The sequence below is a fragment of the Condylura cristata genome, unplaced genomic scaffold (assembly GCF_000260355.1).
Source record: "Condylura cristata isolate star-nosed mole 26May11 unplaced genomic scaffold, ConCri1.0 scaffold00007, whole genome shotgun sequence".
NCBI lineage: Eukaryota > Metazoa > Chordata > Mammalia > Eulipotyphla > Talpidae > Condylura > Condylura cristata.
In genome coordinates this window covers 53,841,265-53,847,935 of record NW_004567108.1, presented here as the reverse complement: position 1 = coordinate 53,847,935, position 6,671 = coordinate 53,841,265, and positions in this window count along the sequence as shown.

Sequence of the window (6,671 nt, the reverse complement as noted above, 5' to 3'; positions counted from 1 at the left end):
TATTATATTATATTATATTATATTAATTATATTATATTATAATATATTATATATATAAGGTCTTTGATGACCATATATATACATATATATGTGTATATATGTGTGTGTTTGTGTGTATAGTATATATAAACACATGATATATGATATATTTTATATACACCTATATAGTCTATTTTCCTCGAGTGTTGTAATGTAATTTTGGGCAGTATTTGATATCTCCCCTCAGGTGTAGTCCCTGTCATTGTCCCACTGCCATGGCACCCTTACCCATCACCAAGGGATCTGATGTCAAAGATCTAAAAAGACTTAGACCACTCAACAGAAACAAAGAAAACAACCCAATTAAAAAAAAAATAGGCACAAGAACTAAAAGGATACTTCTCCAAAGAAGAAGTATGAACAATCACGACACATAGGAAAACATGTTCATCATCACTTATTATCAGGGCAAAAGCAAATTAAAACCACAATGAGATACCACCTCACACAGGCAAGAATGGCCATATTTAAAAACAACAACAATAACAAACAGAAACAACAAATGCCGGCAAGGTGTGGTGAGAAAGAAAACATCAGAGACTTTTGAAACAGCCACTAACTCCCTTTCTTTCTCCTAGCCTGTCCTTCCTTCAGATAACCCAGTAGTTTTCTTATTTTATTAAAATATTTGTAGAACGATAGTGCAACCTGTGACTCTTACTCTGGCCACCCTATTTAAATGCATCCACCATCAATCCCTGTGTGCGTTGGCACCACTGCTGTGCTTTTCTTCATAGCACTTGGACCAGAGATTACAAGTAAATGATTAACTTTGTCAATAGACAATAGATAATAATCTGTTATGAATCTAAAAGTCATATCCATGGTAGGAATTTTTTGCTCTGTTTTGTTCACTGATACATCTTTAGCACCTAGAACAGTTTCAGGAACACAGTAGATTTGTGACATGAATAAGAAAATTGCAATGGGTACTATGCAGACTATGCAGATATTACACACACCAGTGATAAAAATTTGGCTTGTTCAAAAAAAAAAAAAAGGTTTAAGTGACAGTATCTGGGAGCTAAATTTTCAGTAGAACTGGTGAGAAAAAGGAACAAATAGTAGTAATTGACTGGCTTGTTCCATGGCTAGGCTCTCTTTATATAGTTTCTTTATCTGTATACTAGATTCTTTAATCCTAGTGACAACTATTACAATAATTCCTGTTGTCTGCGTATTCACTCTTTTTATAGAAACAATAACTAAAGGGAGTACAGTGAATAGCTGGAGGTCATGTTGTTAGTAGATGAAAGACAGATTTAAAAGGTATTACTAATTCCAAATATCATAAACTTTTCTGTGCTAATCATGTTTTTTGTAAGAGGTTGGGAAAGGACCATAGACCTTAGAGATGAGTGTTAGGGGCCATGACTTTCTCGGATCGATACCATTGAAATTTGATCTCTTTTTACAGAATTTAGAAAAGAAATACTCAAATCTAAAAGTAGTCACATTTTTGTAGATTTGCATAATGTTTTACAGGAAAATAACTACCAACATTACCTCATAATTACATTTTTAATTTTAGAACACTTTTGCGGAAAACCATCTCATTGCTATATTCTTGTTTGGTTCAAAGTACATTAAAATATTAGTTACTACTTGGTGGTAAGTTTTTGAAGTCTTAAAAAACTGATCTTTCCCACTTAAATAATTTTTAAGGTATATTACCTTACATATTTAAAAATAATTTCATTTTTTTGTTCTATTGCTATGATTCACTATATAGTGTTACAATATTAACTTTCTTTTGATTTTTGTTGTGCCCATAGAAGTATTTCCTAACTCCTACTTTCAAAAGTTTCTGAAAGAAGATGTTTGTGCTTTCAATAGAAAAACTGAAAAAGTCACATTGTTCAATGAACTCCATTGATTGTATGGACATGTTCCTTTTGGAAGGGCAAGTTAGATCAGCTGAACAATAAATAAATTTTTACTTTTAACTCTAATATCATCAATTTAGAGCAATCGTTTGTATGCTAGTAGAGGTCACAGAGCAGTCAGTGACCTGATACCAAATGTTTGATGATTCACACCAGTTCTTTTATTTTGTAACCTTTCAGGGACATTTATTAACTTTTGCAGGATATCTGTCTATGGGATGTGAGAAAGTTTTATCAAATGGAACAAACTCAAAGAAAGATATTAACCTATACAGGAGTGAATTGAAAAGCATGAAATCAGTGGTCCATTACTCTAAATAAAAGCATTAGATCAGCAAATAACTATGTTGAAGAAATTATCTTTTTTAATGATAATAAGAAAATAAAACTCTTTGGCTCATGCACTGTCTAGTATTAAAAAGTAGAAGTAACATTAACAAGTGAAAAACTAAAAACATGGTCTAACCACAGTTTGAAATATTAGTCATTAAAAATGTAATATTGAGGGACTGCATGAACATGGAAAATTGCTTACAATATTTTGCCAAATAAAAGTCATACAAAGCCTTGTGTATAGACCCTGGGCATACTTTTTAGAAATGTACATCCATATTTGCAGTAAAAGTGTATTCAGTGCTTATCCTTGAGAGATGGTATATTCCTTAAGGTCATTGCCAGAACTTCATTGATTTTACTGTGTTGGTTGCTGGTTGGGGGGCAGATACAAAGGGTTGGGGTTATTCCACCTCATCATTCAAGGATGACAGTTTCCAGCATCTTCAACTTAGGTTTCCAGTGTTCCTTGGACACTGATAGCCAACTGGAAGAGGGGAAAAGAGGGAAAGCTGGAGATTTCTGAAAGGTTTATGGGCCAGAATAAAAGTACGGCAAATCACTTCTACTACACTGGCCAGAAGTTATTTCTACAGCCTCATTTAATTTTGAGAAGAGAGGAAGTGTGATCCTCCTGTATAGCCAGGAGAAAAAGAAAGTGGTTTTTGGTAAACACAAAAGCAGTTTCTGTCTCAGGTAAGAGCGTGGGTAATTTATATAGTCTTTTTAATCTTTTTTTTCCAAGTGGTTACTGAATGTCTATCTCTGCTTAAATGATAGGGCAATGTATATCATCATTCGTTTTTCCACCAGTTCTCATTAATGTTGCTACTGTTAGAATTTGCAGTCAGCAACATTAGATGTCCACCCTTAGATGGACATTTCTTTGGGTTAGCTTGGTAATATCATTGGCCCACCTATACTCTGTTGTGTCAATCACTATTTCATTGTGATCAGGGTCTTGAAAATTTTCATTAATTTTTTCAACTGCATAAACCGCAAATCATAATAACAAATGACAAAAAAAAAATGAGTAATCACAGCCACACAAGTTTCATCATAGGCGCTAAAGGAATTTTCTACATTTTTCTGAGCTGTATTCATTCCTATCAATAAGCTGGAGCACCTGGAGGGGAGGATAATTCCTTCAACAAATAACTGATTTTCAGTTTCCTGTCTTATGATGGGGGATATACACTTACACTGGCCAGGTCAAGAGGAAATATCTCTCGGTTTAGATGTGTAAACCTAAGAAATTATTGGCACTCTAACCGGCCTGTAAACACTGGTAGTCACTATTTTTTTTTTTTTTTGGGGTATTACTTAGGGAAGCAATTTGTCCTCTATTATTTTTTTCATTGTAAAACAAGGATAATATGGCTAATAACTGCCCTTTTCTAGTATCTCTGAGGGGATGAAGTTGCTCATAGTTTGTTTTTACTTATGAGCTTGAAGGATGTATGATGTATCTAGATGTATGATGTATCTAGACTTTAGATATTTGGGCTTTTATAGTGTTTGGTTGAACTCTGCTGAGTTTACCCCATTTATCTCTTCATATCCATTGTTTAGTCTTTTCTGTTCTTCCATGATACCCAGCAGTCTGATCTCTGTGGATTATTATTGGTGAGGCATCTTTGACCTCTAGATTAGGCCTTAGGGAAGTGCCAACAACAGATTGGATGACTGGAGGAAAGGGAATTATGTGTATTTATTCCAGAGTTTCTTTCCTTCAGGGTTTTGGGTTGGTAGTGGCTAACTCCACAAAAGGCCACAACTCCTGTCTGGTAGGTGCCTCCCACAGTTAAAGCTATTTCAGGTTCCTATCCCATCTCTTCCCCCTTGTCCTTTCAAATATAGGGGAGGCAGTCACTTCAGTGACAGTCACTTTCACCCAAGCTCATTCTTGGGTGAATATTTAAAAAAAATCATCCTTTGTAATTGCCTTTAATCTTGCCTCCACCTTGGTAAGTCACCCTTTACTTTTTACCATCAAAAACTTGAGTTCATAAGCCACAAACCATAATGAAAAATGACCATAAAACAAAATGACTCACCTCTGTTGCTCGTGTCAAGTAACTCCCTTTGGGACTCTGACCATTGATCTAGAGCCATCTATGCTGCATCTCCACACATAATGTACCACTCTAAGGGAATGACAGTGGTTCACCCGTGAGGGGTAACAAGACATTTCTTCAGGGATGGTGGTAATCTTCATGTTCTTCCTATGCATTATGTAATAGCAGCACTGGCTAAGGCTGTAGTTGGGGAATGGAAACAAATTCCTGACAATGAAGACTTTTGCATTTCATAGATGTCATTGGCTTAGGAAAAAACGACAAAAGGGTGGAGAAACTGAGAATTTTCAGTTGCAGCTTATCCACAGGCTGTGCAAATGGCATGCCTTCCCAGTCATAGAGGCCCTCATGCATGCAGTTACTCTAGCAGGTTCGACTCTAGCAGGTTCTCCAGTTTTCTCCTGTTTGGGTAACTTTTGGCCACCTCCTCAAAGGAGCTGCTTTTTCCTCTGAAGGGTTCACCCTTGATGTCTTTGCTTAAAATGTTTCTTTTCCATAATGAAGGGGTTTAATATATAATTTGTTTGCCCTTATGTTCTCAGTTTGACTGAAACAGTTTAACTTAATTATTAAGTTTAATTATTAAATTTAATTATTACAAACACCCCTTTATACTCTTAAAAGTATCCCAGTTTGGCTGAAAACAAACCATTGATATATGGTTCCCATGCATAGTGGTTGTTTGTGAAACTCTTGGGTTATAAGCTGTGCATAACCTGTACTTGGTTACAGGCTCATTCTGCTGTACTGCATCTCACACAAACTCTTCTGTGGTGGTTTGTGACTCTTGGCTCGTCTCTACGATTAACTCTCCAAGTACGGTGGATTTAATTCTCTGGTCACTTAGTTTTTCTTTCTGGGTCCCAGAGTTGGCATTGAATTCCAGGTTATCTGTACTCTTTTTAACCTTATGCAAATTCTGCATTTCTTCTAAAGCAGCAAATTTCTTTGTCTTTCTTGACTATAATCTGGTCTGACAGTTTGAATGGAAATATCTATTTTTTCCCTCTTATAGAAACCTATATTATTTTCAGTTTTAAATGTATCATGACCCCTTTAGGTATCTATGCACCATGTGACTTTTGGTTCCTTATTTTTTACATTATTCATGTTTTTGACTTTACTTCTCTCTAAAAAGCCTATATTTTATTATACCCATTATACACCTTCCTATAGAAGCATAGTATAAACATTCATAAATTTTGCTTAGTATAAGCATTCATAAATTTAAAGCCCACTCTACATTAAAATCAAGTCAATCCTGGGGAGATGGTAGGATCCTCCTTCGGAATTTGAGGAAAGGAGTTTTCACCATGATATGCCACTAAAGATTTCTGAAAAATGAAATCCTAGGCAGAATTTTATCTTTCGCAGTCTTTACCACATTGTCAGAGATAGAAACTTATTAAAGTTCTATGATAAGATGCACAGAAGTTAAATCACCTGACAACAGCATGGAATTTTTTCTTTAGCAAAAAGTGTTAAACAGCCCTCTAGTCATGAAATATACATCATCAATAAAATGTCTTGTATATTCACGGAAGTTGTTGAATAAACACTAAAACATTTGTTGCTATGATTTATTCCAGTTTTAAAAAGAGTTTGGGTAGTAAATACTTATTTTGTCATTACCTACTTACTTTCAGTAAAGAATTTTTTATTGAGCACTTTCTACATGTGCCAGGCACTGTGTTAGACACCAGGAATAAAATGGTGAATGAGGAAGACTTATCTAGTTGCTGTCCCAGGGAGCTTCCTGAGAAATGTTCAGTCTGCATGAGGTCTGAGTTAGCTAGGATAGAATGGAGGTGACAGAATGGAGAAGGAAAAGGGTGGAGAAGTGTTAGAGAAAAAGAGGTTAACATGGATCTCACTGTCCATTGGCCAAGGACAACAGGTTATGTTCAGGGAGCCAGACAGTGTGACTGGAATGTATAGAGTAAGTGCTGGTGAGATATGAGAATGGAGCTGACGTAGAAGTAGAGAACTGACAGTTTTTAAGTCCAGGGAAATCAGAGGTGAATGATGAGGATAATGGGGACATAGGAATACTCTGATATCCAGGTCCATTGAAGTCTGTCCCCACATACTTTTTTGGGATGTACTTTTATATCAATTTGTATAGAAGGGTCAAGCAAATTAGACCATGAAATTTTCCTCTTCCAGGAAAGTCCTCTTCCATCCACCTCAGGAGACAATCTTTTTCAGCTTATTGATTATTCATCAGTGTGCTAAGGTGTATTGATTTTCTTCTTTGAGATAAGGGTTTTTGGGACAATTTAGGTTGGATACAATACAGTGAGTAAAATTTAAATTATTTTTTGCCTTTTCCATC